Here is a 17,387-nt window from a genome sequence, read left to right on the forward strand (position 1 = left end):
GTTCGAGATGAGCTTGGAGGGGTTGGTGTGAATGTCATGGAAGATGATATGGTGAGCCTAACTCTTCTAGGCCTTCCAAAATCCTTGCATAGCTAACAAGACTTAGTGGACGAGAGGGGGAAATTACCGAATTGGGAACGCTTATGGTGTGATTTGGTACAAGAAGAAATCAAGCAAAATACTAGAGAGGAGGTTCATCCAAGGGAGAGGATGAAGAAAATTTTGCATTGATTGGAAAGGGAAAGAAGGGAAAAGGGAAGAAATCTCAAACCAAACTAGACTATAGTCAAATGGGAAAGAAGAAAGACTTGTCCAAAATAAAATGCTTCAATTGTCATGAATTCGGACACTATGCAACAAAGTATCCACACAAAAATTCTAGCAAGAAGAACCTAGGAGGAGCAATAGTTGAAGCATTGGCTTCACAGTTCAAGTTAGACTTCATCCTGATCACATGCATGACCAACACTATGATGGGGAGTGTGTGGTACTTGGACTTAGGTTCCTCGTTCCACATGACAAGGTGTATAGAGTTTTTCAGTGACCTGGAGGAGAAATATCTTTAGATGCATATTGAGCTTAGGGATGGCGAAAGGTACAATGCTTCCAAGATTGGTACAATAACGTTTAAGAGGGAGTCATGATCCCCTCTTCACCTCAGAGATGTTATGTTTGTACCATGGCTGAAGAAGAACCTCATCTCTGTAGTAGTTTTGATATATTGTGGCTATGATGTTATTTTCAGTAAAGGGAAAGCCTTTCTGAGACACATAGCTATTGGGAAGGTGAAGCTGATTGGTGTTCGTGTGAAGAACCTATACAAACTTGATGTGGAAGATTGCATTGCATTAAGCAATAAGGAAAAGAAAGTGCAAAGTCAAGATGTTGGTGAACTATCGCACAAAATACTTGGTCATTTGCACCATGGTGCCCTTAAAATTAGGCAACAAATAACCACTATCATCTCTAAAGGATCACTTGAGCAACAAGATGTCTGCAAGAGTTGTACGCTGGGGAAGTATGTAAAATCCACATTCCATGATAGAGATAGCAAAGCAAATGCAGTCTTGGAGAGAGTCCACTCTGATGTTTGTGGACCCTTCTCATAAACCTCCACTGCCAAACATAAATTCTATGTTATTTTTATTGGTTATTTCTCAAGAAAGTGTTGGATCTTCTTCACGCGGAAGAAGTATGAGACATTTTCAAAATTTGTAGAATTCAAGGCACTAGTTGAGAAAGAGACCGACAAGAAGGTGAAGGCTCTCGGGAGCAACAATGGAGGTGTGTATTTTTCGAATGAATTCAAGGAATTTTGTTTCAAAGAAGGAATTTGAAGAGAAATGACAACTCCCTACAACCCACAACAGAATGGTGCAGCTGAGAGAAATAACCAGAGCATTGTGGGAGTTGCGAGAGCTATGCTACATGATCAAGGCCTACCACTGCATTTGTGGGCATATGCATGTAACACAACAGTCTACTTGTAGAACCAACGTCCTTATTGGATTCTTGGTATGATTACACCAAAGGAGGATTTCTCATGGAGAAAGCTAGATGTGTCTCATTTCAGAATTTTTGGAGCCTTTGTTTATTGCCATGTCTCCAAAGATTCGAGGAAGAAACTTGAGCTGACAACAAAGTTGGTAGTTTTTGTGGGTTACACCAAAACTCCACACAATTATCGGGTGTACTTATCTTCTCTCAAAATGACATTTGTGCAAAGGGATGTAAAGTTTGATGAAGAGAAAGCAATGAGATATTCTCTTGAGAGGGAGCTTTAGATCCCACAAGAAGAGTAGATTTTATCTCCAAAGGAGGAGCCTTAGGAAGTTGTGGAGAAGCCACAAATGGAGGAGAAGAGAGGAAGCAGAGTGGAGACATCCACTCAAGCAAAACCATCGAGAGAAGGTTGAAAGAGAACCAGGGATGTTGATAGATTGGTGCAGGATGCGAGGGAAAATGTGGGAGCTCCTTCAAGTTTGCACAGGTAAAGGAGGTCACCTGAGGGGTACACTGGCTACATGGATCTATTGACTGAGCTTGTAGAGATAAATTCATCCTCTTTTGAGGAAGTAGTTGAGTAACCTGTTTGGGTTAATGCAAAGTTGGAAGAATATGAATCCATCACGAAGAACAGTGTTTGGGAAGTGGTCCCAAGATCGACAAATAAATCAGTTGTGGGTTGGAAATGGATCTTTAAAGTTAATCATGTAGCAGATGAAGCATAGAGAAGTATAAGGGCATATTTGTGTCCAAAGGATTCTTTTAAGTTGAGGGAACTAACTATGAGGAAACCTTTGCTCTCGTAGCAAGGTATTCATCTATTAGATCAATTATTGCACTGGCTACGCAAATAGGGTGGAAGATCCACCAAATGGGTGTAAAAACAACATTTCTCAATGATGTTAATTAGGAGGAAGTGTACGTAGAGCAACAAAAAGGATTTAAGACATTTGATCATGAGTCTCAAGTGTGCAGAATCAAGCGAGCATTGTATGGTCTCAAACAAGCACCCTGAGCTTGGTACACATGAATTGATAGTTATCTCATTGGATTTGGCTTCACCAAAAGTGAAGCAGATGCTAACCTCTACCATATTTTGGTAGAAGGTAAATTTCTTATCATTTTTTTATATGTTGATGATTTAATATAGACAGGTAATGAGCATTTGATCATCTCTTGCAAGGAGGACCTTGTAAGGGAATTTGAGATGAAAGACATGGGTCTCATGCACTACTTCCTTAGGTTGGAAATATGGAAAGGTGATGGGGAATTGTTTGTGTCTCGAGGCAAATATGCCACCGAGATACGATAGAGATTTCACATGGAGAGTTGTAAGCCCATGGAGACACCTATAGCAGCCAACTATAGGAAGGAGAATGCCACTTCAGGTGAAGAGGTTGATGTTACCATTTACTGGAAGCTAGTGAGTTCACTAATGTATCTTGTGAACATACAATCAAATATGTGGTATGCAATCAACCAACTAAGCCAAGCTATGGTTAGGCCAACCAAATTGTATAGGAAGGTAGCTACGCATGTTTTACGATACCTCAGAGGCATTACCCAGTATGGATTATGGTACAAATGAATAAAGGGAGTGAAGTTGTGTGGCTTCACAGATGTAAATTAGGCATGGAGTCCATCTGACTGAAAGAGTACATTAGGTGGGGTTTTCAGTATTGGGTGCACAACATTTCCTAGTACAACAGGAAGTAGAGGTCTGTGGCACTCAACTCTACAGAAGTTGAATAAATGGCTACAAGTCAAGCAACATGTGAGGCGACCTGGATGAGAAAGATACTTGTGGGGATGTTTGGTCAAGAGATGGATCCAACTATGATCTATTGTGATAATTAGAGTTGCATTAAGCTCTTTGAGAATCCACCATTTCACAATCGATCCAAGAATATAGATATCTAGTATCATCATTTACGGGATTGTGTGCAAAGGAGGATAATGTTGCTACAATACATTCCAACAGAGGAACGAGATGCTGACATCTTGACAAAGGCTTTGTTAAGAGGGAAGTTCGAATTCCATAGGTGCAAGATAGGGGTGGTTGGTTATTTCTTTCTTACTAAGAGGGAGTTTTGAGAAGTTTAGCAAGGAAGGCTCAATTTGACTCAGCCTTGGTCAAATTGAGAAATTTAATTCAAAATTTACACATCAACAGACAACTTGGAGGCAGTTAACTGAGGTGACATGGCTCTTGTCACTCAGTTAGCTTAGTAAATTTGAGTTAGTGGGCTTGGAGTTCAGTTTGCATGCGTTGATTGCTAATTTATAGCAATCCGATTCAATTATTTATAGTTGTACCCAATTAAACTAGTTCTAATAGTTAATAAAACTAGTTGGAGGTTAATGGTGTAGTGGGACAATAGTCTAATTCAAATATCATCCAGTTAACTGATCAATCAACCAAAAATAGCTCATACATGCAAGGAATTCAAATTGCTCGGTTGCGGTGGAGATTCCAAGGCAATGTAACATCAATTGTAGACTAGTCTTGAGTGTACAGGTGTTGCATGCAATCAATGATCAATCCTTGGGAATTGTGCAATCATTTTGGAGGAAATTCCTAAAGAATAGGGGCCAATTTCCTCAGGATTTGTGCAAGGAAATAGGAGCTTAGGTGGGGGCAGAAATTGACTAAGTTTGGGTCAGAGCTTCTCATTGAGAAGAGAGAACAATTATTCTTTTGCAGGTTGAGCTCAGAGCTAGAGCTAGCAATTGTAATAGATTCTTTATTCATTTAATTAATGCAAGCAGGCTTAAGGGGTTTTTACTAGTTGGTTTCCCCTAGATACATTTGTGTACTTGTGTATGTGATTGATGCATATTTGCGAATATTATTTTAAATTGTGAATTAATTTCCGCAAATCAGTAGAGTACAATTATGTCTCTTGATTTAGATTAAATTTCTTTAGCTGTTGCAATTCTATCACCATATTTTTACAACGATCCCATGATGGTCACACTATTTAGACCACCATGGGCATGTGGCACTGGCGAGATTTAGTATTGAGACACTCAACTACTTTCTCCTGAACTACGCCTCTAACCTATGTGCCTTAGAAAACTCACCTATTATCTTTGCAGAATTAAGTTTTCAAAACGAATCCAACACAATGGCCAAACACTTAATCAATTCTTCAGTTCAACTTCATTAACATTTCATTTACTTCTTTACAATGTATAATGAAAATAACCAACAACTACAACAATAAACAAACATGAACAATAAACAAAGCACACACTATACACGGGAGGGGGAACTCCCAACAAAAAATTCCCCTTGTCTTTATTAACTTCAAAAGTTCAATTACAATATTTTACAACAGTTCGTGACTTAGGCCAAGCCCAAAGCTTGCTGCCACAAAATCACCACAAGAACTCACAAAATTCAAATTACAACTTGTACCTAGCCTTGCACATGTAGCATTTCAAAAAGACATCGAAATATTTAGTACAATCAAACCCCCTACCCAGACAAAAACCCAAGTTCACCCCATACAAGATCGCACAACGATGAGCGCATAGACCTACAACTCAACTTACTTTTCTTGATTTCTTGTTCGTTGCCTCAGATATGTGGTTCTTCCTTGTTGTTTATCCTTCGTTGATGCCTTCCTTCAAATGCATTCACTTTGTTTATATCCGTCGTGCCCTTGGTTGGGGCAGTTAGGCCACTTGAGCTAACCCCCACTCTAACGTGAAGCTGACTCTTCATTGTGTCACGTAGGCACGCCCCTTGCCAGGCACCTTGGCGTGCACGACACAGAATGCCCCTTGGGTACTCGAGCGCCCCTCCATTATGCATGCATCGGCACTGTCGTGCATTGCACGCCAAACCCCATTGCTCACTTCGTTCGCCATCACACGTCGCATTGACCACCATTCCATGTCATGCTTGACTATTCTGCCATCATCGAGCTCGCCCACCCGTCACCCTATCCTGCACATTAATTTTCCATTAGGTGCCTGGATGACCTGCCTTCGTGCAAGCACAACCATGGTGTGTGACTTCATGCCATGCACTCTACACGATGTCCCATGGGACCGCTCATCCGACCAACTTGCCCGACACTTGGCTCATGTGTCCAACGTGTCGTACCCATGCTCCACACCCATCGCTCCACATGACTTGGGTGTGCATGAATATAAATCATCAAAGTATGTCATGGTCTTATTCATGTCAAACACACACACACATTTGTGTAGGCGACCTCACCCAAGCTCACCATATTCCGGATGTCGTTCAATTTTTTGCCACTTCAAGTCGACATGGATTGTCATAGCCATCTTGAGGCGCACCTTCATGCACACTCTAACTAAAAGGTCTGACATTATGGAAAACAAAACATTTAATTTTCTTGGTATTCCTTGATTTTAGTGGTATATGGTGAGTTGTTTTAGCTGTTGACATGTATAAACAATATGGATAACATGCTTGTGTCTAGCCCCTGTAATAATGACATGTGTTAATCGGATAAACACCCACACTAATTCTTCAGTTAAATGAATTAAAGTTCACCATGTCACGGATTATGTTAGGCTTCACTCTCTGCTGTCTCTAATTGATACACTATGAATTCACACCAAAAATAAATTACTAAGTCTCACATGGCTAGTGCGTTATACTTCCATCTGTCACTTATTTTGGCAACATAAGCATCTTGTCACGTTTGCTTGTTTTGGGCAATATGTCATTACTTTGCACACTATAAGACATCAATTTTCACATCATTTGACATACATTTCTTGAGTCTTTTCAACATTCATTGAGTGAATCGACTCGTAATTAGTTTATCGTTCCAATGCTCAGTAGCATTTACTTTAAAGAATTTGTAATGATTATTGGTTGTAAACAAATTAAGAAATCCACTCTTATATGTTAACCACCCACCTTTATTTTGCACCTAATATACATGTAACCCAAACTTTAACAAGCCAAAATCGATAATTAATTTATTAATATGTAGTATGAGGGAATGTATGTGAAGGTACAAACATTGCAAAACAAAGTTTTCGTTCCTTACTTTACAAACTTGTTCTCCTACACAACACTTCTTCCAACTACTTCGTTGTATAAGGATATGCGAATATTGTGATCATGGTATACGAGTAGTTGGAATATCATAGAGTGAAGTTGACCTCCAATCACCTTTTCACACAAGTGGGCTTGAAGATGACTATAATCTATTTGAGTGTGTGAGACTGAACATCAACGAAAGGATATGTGAAAGAGGAGTGCACTCGGTAGAACCACCGTGCCCCCATTTCCGCACCTTTATACACATAACATTTCAATCTGTTGCGACAGATACTGATCACAGAGCCTTGTGCATATTTTTTTTTTGTCTATAAGCAATGTTTTCTGTTAAGCACTCAAACAATGTGTTGATTACGGGTCAATTCGTTGAATAAATGTCGAACTTGATATGTTTACAACTAGTAATCATTACATAATGTGTCAGAGTAAATGCTATTAAGTGTTGAATAGATGTTAACAGTGCGAATAACCATAATTAATTTCTTAATGCTAGGTGTGTAGTCCTCTACACCGTAGTCAATATTCATTACAAAAGTCTCTCACACTAGATAATAAAAAATCCAATGAAAACAAATAGCATACAACAACTTTTATTATTTTGATTATTGAAACTTTGTAGCTATATGTTTTAATTTTTTAAAGTTCGAAAGATGTTATATGTTTAAATCTTTTATTTTTAATTGAGTTAATTTCATTATGCGGAGTGTAGAGGTGCAAAGGAAGCTTTCATTGTGCTTCCTCCACACTCCGCACAATGAAAGCTTCCTGTGCACCTTAGAGTGAAATTGATATATTAATTTTGTGTGACTTAAATTTCCGGGCAGGTATTTACTTCATATATAACATTGTTGGGTGTTTGCCTTGCCCCCATTTAATCCAACTGCTTAATTCTCCATATCTTCAGTGGTTTGGGGCAATTGTTATAACGATTGCAAAGTGCGCATATCTCAAGGTTTAAGTTTCATTGTGCAGAGTGCGGGGGTGCGGAGGAAGTTTTCATTGTGCTTCTCCAACACCTATGCACTCGTGCACCTCCACAATCCGCACAATGAAAGCTTCTTTCGCACCTCAAAGTGAAATTGATATATTAATTTTGTGGGACTTAAATTTCCGGGTATGCACTTGCTCCTCACCTTCGTTTATTCCAATTGCTTAATCTCAGTTTTAAATGTTAATTGTACGAAAAAAGCCTTAATTAATTTTTTAATATTGGGTATAAAGTCCTATGCATCATAGTCAATATCCATCACTGCAGGTTCATGTACTGGTCAATAAAAAATCTTATGAAAACACATAATGTACGATAACTTTTATTATTTTGATTATTGAATTATATGTTTTAATATTTTATTTTTAATTGAGTTAATTTCATTATGCAGAATGTGGAGGAAGCATAATGAAAGCTTCCTCCACACTCTGCACAATGAAAGTTTTCGTTGATTCGAAATATGTTATATGTTTTAATCTTTTCTTTTTAATTGAGTTAATTCATTGTGTGGAGTGCAAAGGTGTAGCAAAAGCTTTCATTGTGCTTCTTCCACACCTCCACATTCCACACAATGAAAGCTTCTTCCACACCTCCACATTTCGCACAATGAAAACTTCTTTCACACCACACAGTGAAATTGATATATTAATTTTGCAGGACTTAAATTTTTGGGTGTGCACTTGCTTGATATATAATATTTTTTGGTGTTTGTCTTGCCTTCATTTAATCTAGTTGCTTAATCTAAATGTTAGATGCTAATAATATGACTAAGCCCTAATTAATTCTTTAATACTGGGTGCAGAGTCCTTTGCATCGTAGTTAGTATCTTTCACTGCAAGTTCCTATACTGATCAATAACAAATCCAATGAAAACACATAATGTACGACAACTTTTATTATTTTGATTAACGAAATATATGTTTTAATCTTTTATTTTTAATTGAGTTAATTTCATTGTGTGGAGTGCAGAGGTGCGGAAGAAGCTTTGATTAAGCACAATGAAAACTTCCTTCGCTTCTTTGAACAATGAAAGTGTTCGTCGCACCTCTGCACTCGGCACAATGAAGACTTCCCCTGCATTTCAGAGTGAATTCGGGGCAACTGTTGTAACGATTGAAAAGTGTGCATATCTCAGGGTTCGATTTTTCATTATGCGGAGTGTAGAGGAAACTTTCATTTTGCTTCTTCTGCACCTGCACACTCCACACAATGAAAACTTCTTCCGCACCTCAAAGTGAAATTGATATATTAATTTTGTAGGACTTAAATTTTTGGGTATGCACTTGCTCCTCACCTCCATTTAATCCAGTTGCTTAATATGAATTTTAGATGTTAATAGTATGACTAAGTCTTAATTATTTTTTTGATACTGGGTGCAGAGTCCTTTACATCACAATCATTATTTTGATTATCGAATTATATGTTTTAATCTTTTATTTTTAATTGAGTCAATTTCATTTTGGGAGTGTAGAGAAAACACAATGAAAACTTCCCTCACACTTCGCATTGTGAAAGCTTTCGCCACACCTCCACACTCAGCACAATGAAAGCTTCCTCCGCACCTTGTAGTGAATTCGGGACAATTGTTGTAATGATTGAAAAATGTCAATATCTCAGGGTCTAGCTTTTATTGTGCAAAGTGCAAATGAAGCTTTAATTGTGCAGAGTGCGGAGGTATGACTTATAAAAATAAAGCGATCTCAAATAACAACAAAACGTGGACCCTCTAGAAAGAAACATGAACTATGTTGCTATACAACTATCACCCTTCTCTTAAAAGACCCAACCTTCTTTCCGTGACTCACTTTTTAATTTAAAAAAATGAGAACTATCACTTCTTAAATTCTAAAATATATTATATATTATATATATAAAATATTAAAATCATAAATATATTATAAATACAATGGCGAAGTTTTTTATATTTTTGGATATGGTTTAAAAATTTAAGTAAATATCATCACTCAGACATATTTTAGAAGTGCTAATGTATGGCGTTAAATAATTGAAAAAAGGGCAAACACCCCCCTCAACTTTAATCCTTAAGCGATTTTAATTCGATTTGCATTTATGATCCTGTGTTAGGTGTTGATGCGCATTAGGCACAATAAGCAAGGGTGTTAGTGGCACAATTGAGGACACGGTCACATTACCTTAGATGTGACACTTGTAGGTGGAAGACACCCAAGAAAGTTTGGGAAGAGAGAACTTGCATTTTCTGCTATAAAGAAGTGGTAGAGACAGAATGATACTTTATCATGGAGTGTGCAACATACAAGGATATCCACATTTAACATGAAAACAATCTAAAAGTTGACAACATACATTAATATGAAAACAATCTAAAAATTGACAACATACATTAATATGAAAACAATCTAAAAATTGACAACATACATATAAAGATATCCACATTTAATATAAAAACAATTTAAAAATTGACAACATATATCTAAGTTGGATCTGTTTCTTCAACTTGTCCTGATGATGAACCACACTTATTGGTTCGAAACGCGTCGACAAATGATTTATCTTGTGATTTACGCCGAAAAATTTCTCTTAAACATACATCTATTTGAAAAATCAATCATATTACTAGCTTTTTAAACAAAACTCATAGCAAAAAATTCAACATTAAAATAGATATGAAAATAAATTAAGTTTCTGGAGTTAGGGTTCTTATGGTACCTTAAGCTCCTCAACCTCGTAAACGTCATTAAAATCATTCATTTCACAAGTCACTGCTCAACGTCGTGGGCATCATTAAAATCATTCATTTCATTCGCTGCGTGCCCATCTACATGGTTTATTTATTTGCGCCAGCTGTCCATTTGGAGTGACTTCCGCACGTCTCTACTTTCCCTTCTTCCCATTCCATCGCTTCCCCGTCTAAAATAGAATAAAGGACTGAGCTAATGCGATGGATTGGTGCTGATTTCTATGTCCAAGGGGAAACTCGATTTTGACTCGATTTTGGTGGGATTTCCTAAATGATCAATTCAGAGGCGTAACAGCTTTTTTCTTAATTTCCTATCAAGGTACTCATCTTTTCCGCTCTCCCTACCAGTTACGACGTATGATATGATTGAGTCTGTCGGGGTTCTGAATCCCATTATGTCTAATTAGATGACTCGTACAGCAAAATTATGACTCAGCTCAACATGGTGGCCGGGCGATGAAACCAGACCGTGCCTCTATATGATTGGATTAGATTGTGTTATTATCAGGCATCCAGGTATTTTTTTATGGCATTAGATTGTAGATATTCCAAATTCTATACCAAAACCATTGCAGAAATGCGCCCCCCGCTAATTTTAGAGAAATAATTCATTATTTTTCTGTAATGCTTTGATTTGGGTTTATTTTTAACTTTTATTGTTATAATTTGATCATCCTCTGGTTTTATTTCCTGGAAGCAATCCCATATATTTGAATCTGAATTTCAAAGAGTTGTAGAGCATGCAACTTCATATATATATATATATATATATATATATATCTTAAATTTGTGGACTTTCTCTGCACCTCAGACATATAGATCTGTTTTTTTCCTTCAAAAAACTGTCCCAGTTTACGTACATTCAATAAATACATAGCAACATTGTGTCAAAAAAGACAACTTCAGTAGTGTTGTAGCCTATCATACGAAGATATCAAATATTAGTTTCTGAACAGCAACTGGAGGTTTGACTTCTCTGGGAGAAGTCCTTCCTTCTATCCCTTCTGACGTGATCATCAGGTCTTCATGGAGTAAGACCTTCCTTGGATAGCTGATGTGCAATTTCATTTAGTTCTCTGTACACATGATGAAAAAAAGCGGATTTGAACTGATTTTTTTACCTCCCTGAACTTTTCCGTAAATGGCTTAAATAATAAACTTTCCATGCTATTCTTGCCGTTTACCCTATCAATTATATGTTTGGAATTGCCCAGCACTTGAAGAAGACTGCTGATTCCTATGTCAAGAAAGTTTTAATAGCAACCAAGCTGCAAACAACTCTGCTCTGTTATCTGTTCCAGATCCACATGCTGATTTGAATTTTATATAATGGCTTTTTGACAAATAGAGGACTTATTTGGCATCATTAACTCCTGGAGAGCTCTTTACCTTGACATGTACATTAATTATGGATTTTACTCTTATTAGTGCAGTCTTCAACGGTATCTGCTCTATCTTTGTAATGTGCTTTCGGCACCTACAGAATGTGATTTTTATTCTAATTGGAATAAAGATTGTGCTTCTTTTCCTGGGAAAAAAAGAGCTCTTTACCTTGATAACATATCATTTGTAGAGAACCATATGGTCCACAATTGTGCATGGAAGGGCCCTATATTCCTTGACCTTTGTCTTTATACTATTCCTCGAAACAATAAAAAAATACTGTCTCCTACCCATTTCCCATTTATTTTTAGCATTTTCAATGCTTCCACTCATACTTTTACTGTATATGGACAGTGTACAAAGCAATGGGTCACTGATTCATCAGTAATCCTGCACATGATGCACCTTCTTGGTCCATACGTTTACCTCTTTTTTAAGTTAACCCAATTTAGAACTTTGTTTCATAAGGTTAGCCATAAGAATATCCTTGTTTCTTTTGGACACTTCAACCTCCAAATTTTCCCATGCCACCACTTCTTTTCTCTGGTTTCTTCATCTTCCTATCTTCCATCATTCCTAGCTTTGCTGTTTACCTTCCTGATCCTTCATTCTTTTACCAGATAATTTCATCTTAAACATCCTTTAATCTGATGCCACTGTGTTTCAAATCATATATTTACTGCTTCTATATATTTGTTAGGGCCCCTTGTAAGTCCAATTGAGCAGCTGTTTTCCATCGTTGATTCCATATGATTTTTTTTTTGGGTCTGCTACATCAGCCATACTGTAAACCTCCTGATTATGCGACGCTATCTTGAAGGATTCTGAAAGCCTGAATGAGACTGTGCGTCCCATTCAAGGACCCTCTCCTATTTTTACCCTGTTCCTTTTGCCAATCCTCCAAAGCATCTACCAAGCAATGGGAATGCTCTAACCAAGGCCTTCCATATAATTGATCTTTCTCCACTTATCTTATTTACTCTTCTTATCCATTCTAGGCACTTCTCCATATATCATACAACTATGTATTTTACATTCATTATTTTGCTCCATAGTTCTTCTCATTGCATCAGATTCCACATGCCCTTTTCTAGTCCTTCACACTGCATCAGATTTCACATGCTTTTTGCTGCCTGTTACCGCCCAAGTTAGTGGTTTTGACAAGGTCTTCTTGAGGCACTAAGGTGGTACCGCACACAACAAATGATCACCACCTATACTTTCATGCATTTGCCTTGTTGTAAAGGAACCCAAACTGCTCTTCTTCATCTTAGAAAATATGCATTTTTATCTTATTTGCTAATATCTTTGTTACGGTTTTTTATAGACAAAATTGCACAAAGAAATAGGCCTATCATCTTCGAAAGATACTTGATCATTTTCCATTGGAATCAATGTTAAAAAGGTGGCATTCCTTGCTTCCAGTACTTTGGCTGAACTTTCAGATTCCTTAACTATGCTAAACAACTACTCTTCCAAAAAATCATAGAACCCTAAGCAAAAGTTAGCTGTCCATACATCCAGACAAGAACTTATAGATTTTTTAATGAATGCGGGACTGATTTGGGTTCTTCTACCGTGGCAGCTGCTTCTAAGTCTTTATTTTGCTCATTGCTTATCAACCTTTGAAAGGATAAAGTAATTTTAAAAATCTCTTTCATATTTGATCTTGGAGGTTCTTGGAATAGAAATGGCTAGCTCCTTCCTCTGTTATCTCTTTAAAAGTTCCAACTTTTACTCGATCTTGCTTCCTTGTCTCCCAGATAGTATTCAGGTTCATTTTTTGTTTTGTGTAATTCTGGAAAAAAAATCATATTTTCATCCCTCTCTAGTACCTAGATTGCTATACTTTTTTATCCTGATTGCACTTTTTGTTCTAACGGTTTTCTTTTTACATTCTCTACCTTCTATAACTTTGCTTTTTTTTTTTTAAAACTAAGCCGGGGGTGGAGGGGGGTGGGGGGGGGGGGGGGTTGAATCAGTATTTCATGATAAATCAACTTTTACCCAGTTTTAACTATTCTTTATAATGTTAATTGAATCATCATTTAACTTGTAGCACATTATGACAACAGGTCTAAGCATAAGCAGATAACACATGTAAACCATGAACATATAATCATAAATGCATGTGAACCATAAGAGCACAACACATCAACAAGTCAACATACACATCATCACATAGAGACACCAAATATTAGGTGGAAAACCCAACTAGGAAAAACCATCGTTGTTGTTGTCTTCACCTTCTTCTTATAATATTTAGAAAATCTTATTTTACATCTCACATTGGCGCAAGCTTCTACTAGTGCGTAGGCTCCTACCTGCTGGAGGCTACCACCTCCAATTGTTTCTCCAGCTACCACTGGAAGGAAGCTCCCACTCTCTGATCAAATTTTCCGGCCACCACCGGAAGGAAGTTACCACTCTCTGATCAAATTCTCTGGCCACCACCGGAAGGAAGCTACCACTCCCTTACTGAAGGCTTCAATCCTCAGAGTCTTGTGGACCTCGTTTCATAATCTTTCACATGGAATCCACCTGCAACAAATTCAAATTCTGTAGGCCGTGTTTCATCCAAATTTCAAACTAGACCTACTTAGACTTTATAGTTCAATAACAATTCTCAGTGGAATACAAAACCTCTGCTCACCAATACCGTATCAAACCAAGCTTAGCAACATCAACTGAACACAAATCTTGGTCTCAAACTCTCTTCTCAAAAACCTCTCTGCAACAAATACAGTTTATGCATACAAAACACAACAGCTATGCAGATCTGCTCATAATACATTAGCATATCGCAAAACTCTTATTACTTTGCCATATACTTCGACTCAATACAATCACTAGCAAAATGATCTCAACCTTAATCAAAACAAGTCAATACACATCACCTCCCCGCAAATAATCTCTCTCATACAATCACTCAGTAGCATTGCAGAACTCTCTCTGACTCAATACTCAACAACAAACTCAATACATCAAATTTTGAGTCATATAGTCAGCTCATCATTACACACTCCCAAGACAAGCAACATTTTCAAAAACCCTCTCTGTATCAAGTGCAATCTCTGCATGCAAAATACGTCAAGTATGAAAGCATATCCAAACCTCTCAATACTTTGCCATAGACATTATGCTCATACATACTAGCAACAACATATCGCCAAACTCTGCAAAATACTAAGTCATAGCAACAACATTCTAAAGACACATATGTTGATACCATGTCCAACTAGACTTAGCCCATAACAAAATATCTATGTTGCACGGGAACCGTTCCTGAGAGCTGGGAAACCCGTTCCGGTGGTTCCCACGCTTCTTGGAACTTTGGAGCTGCACAGGAACGTTCCGTTTTCTGTGGGAACGGTAAAAGAAACTTTGGACGGTTTCCGGAACTGGTCAGACTTAAATTTGCAACGCTCCAGCGTTTTCATGTGGACCCATGTGGAAATTGGAATCGGCAGCGGTCTTTTAGCTATGACAGCTAGTTTCGAACCAAACATTGCTGTATGGTTTCGGTGGAAACTGCCAGCGTGATATGAAAATTGGCTACTTGAATTCACTAATTTAGTAGTTTTCACTTTGAATTCACCCACGAAATTGCAGAATTTAGTAATTGAATTCACCCATGAAATTGTATAGTGGATTACGAACAATATGGTAAGTCAAAAATACTGTAAACCCCAAAGAAAAGGACCTGGGCAGAGAAAGACGCACTTGCTGTTACAAACTGTATGATCAGAGAGGGAAATACGCACTTGTTATTAATAGACGATGCACTATTCGTCTTTCCACCAGTTTCTGTGGATATGAATGGGCGGGAATGTTTTTGGCGCCAAAAAAACCCTTCAGTTTTTCCATAAATGCTGGTTGCTACACCTCTTTTCACTGAGAGCTTTAGTTGTTGTTTGGCGTTGAGAGCGGAGAGCTAAGTGTGTTGGGAGCGGAGAGCTGAGTGTGTTGCAATGATTAATTCAAAAGAAAATGATAAGACATGACTTCAAACTTAAAATTGGTATCTACACTACACTACTAAAAAAGTGCCTTTAAATTTGTTATGGATCACTAAATTTTTTAAAGAAATATCTGCAAATTCTTTTTCTTACCTCTGTGACTTATATTAATGTAATTTTAGTAAAGGTTCACCGTATTGGTAAATATTATATTTTTTTGGTAATATAGGAGACATATGTCAACACTTATTTTTGGTAACATAGGTCAACATATATATCTTTTTGCTATGGCAGCGGTCTTTTTATTATATATATTAATTTTTTATTATATTATTGCCGCTCCCAATTAGCCGTTTCCTGGAAAATTTGGGGAAACCTCTATTCGTTCCAGACACCCGTACCCAAGTTCCCAACGTTCCCAAGTTCCAGAAACTCGTGCAACATAGCAAAATATGTTATGTAATAGAATGTAAATGCTCCAAGAGCATACAAGACAGATACATCTATATATAAAAGCATCATATAAATCCTTGACATCAATGAATGTCACACAATACCATTAGCACCCTTGCAACCATTCTGTTAGCTATGCTTTGTCACAATCAATAGCTCTGTCATACAAACACTGGTTCATTATTTTCTTCTTTTGATCTCTGTACTAGAGGACTTCACACGATCATGAGATCGAATCTCATTTGTTTAAGTTCTAAGCAGGCCTCCAAATCACACTTCAAATTTACTCATCGCACCAACAACTCGGCCTCCATGTACTGGTATACATGCTTTGCTACAAGTCGCACATCATTTTGTCATGAACATTTGGCTATAGGTATTCACACTCCATTACAACTCCAATGCTCAACAAATCACTCTTTTTCAATCGATCCCAACGATTACTTGTTCAAATTGCTAAGCAATGCTCACAACACTATACTTATTGTCATCCATCACCAACTATGCGTATAGACCATGCTACAACCTTCTCATCGCACTCTTCAGGACATACGCGCTATTTGAACTGGAGAATGTGTACTTTATCCATCAACTCTGTCCACGATCTCTACAAAAGCATACTCGCCTAGCCAGTATAAATTTCAAGCTATATGCTCAACGCACAATCTCCATCACCAGATTGCAGCAACACCTGTGCGAGAACAATACAAAACAATTCAAACTAAAAGAGCCGGTGCTAGAATAGACAAAAGAATCAATCTCTAAAATTGCACCCATCAAACGCTTGACCGCCCTCTATATTTATAACTTCAGAGGGACAACAAAGTTACATCGGCCCAATGGTTACAATGGGCACAGACCACTACTTCGTTCGATGATATTCGATCGGGAGCGTTTCATAACCAACATGGACCAATTCAACACCTCCATTATTGTGTTGACCAGACCAATAATATTTAACTATGGTCCACATTCTTTGATGACCGATCCATAACCATGCAATTAAATAGAACGCCCAACAAAAGGACCAAAAAAAAAACTAGAATAAATGCATTCGACTCTTCCATGGACCAGATCAATGGACCACGAAGTTACATGACCAAATTATTTTTCCTAGAGAACCATTTTCATTTATTATCAATGCGCAATGTGCAACCCCTTGGACCATTTCCATTTGTTATCAATGCATTTATACTTTCTTGGTCTGGATCAAGTAACAACACACCATGGCTTTAATAATAATTGCGTTTATACCATGAAGGATTGAGTCAAGCCATCAATCAATGGAGAGGTTAGCCATGAGCTAACACATATTAAACTTGTTCC

At 37.6% G+C, this 17,387-nt stretch overlaps 1 long non-coding RNA gene across 1 annotated transcript; it reads left to right on the forward strand.

Annotated features, from left to right (window-relative positions):
- The first annotated feature begins 10,269 nt into the window (after positions 1-10,269).
- Positions 10,270-10,754, forward strand: LOC149205461 (uncharacterized). Its single transcript, XR_016252454.1, has 2 exons — positions 10,270-10,585; positions 10,674-10,754. It is a non-coding gene; the product is annotated as an uncharacterized LOC149205461 (long non-coding RNA).
- The last annotated feature ends 6,633 nt before the right edge of the window (positions 10,755-17,387 follow it).

Source organism: Pinus tabuliformis, chromosome 1_2 (assembly GCF_031772625.1).
Source record: "Pinus tabuliformis cultivar Carrire ecotype Pingquan chromosome 1_2, CPIR1, whole genome shotgun sequence".
NCBI lineage: Eukaryota > Viridiplantae > Streptophyta > Pinopsida > Pinales > Pinaceae > Pinus > Pinus tabuliformis.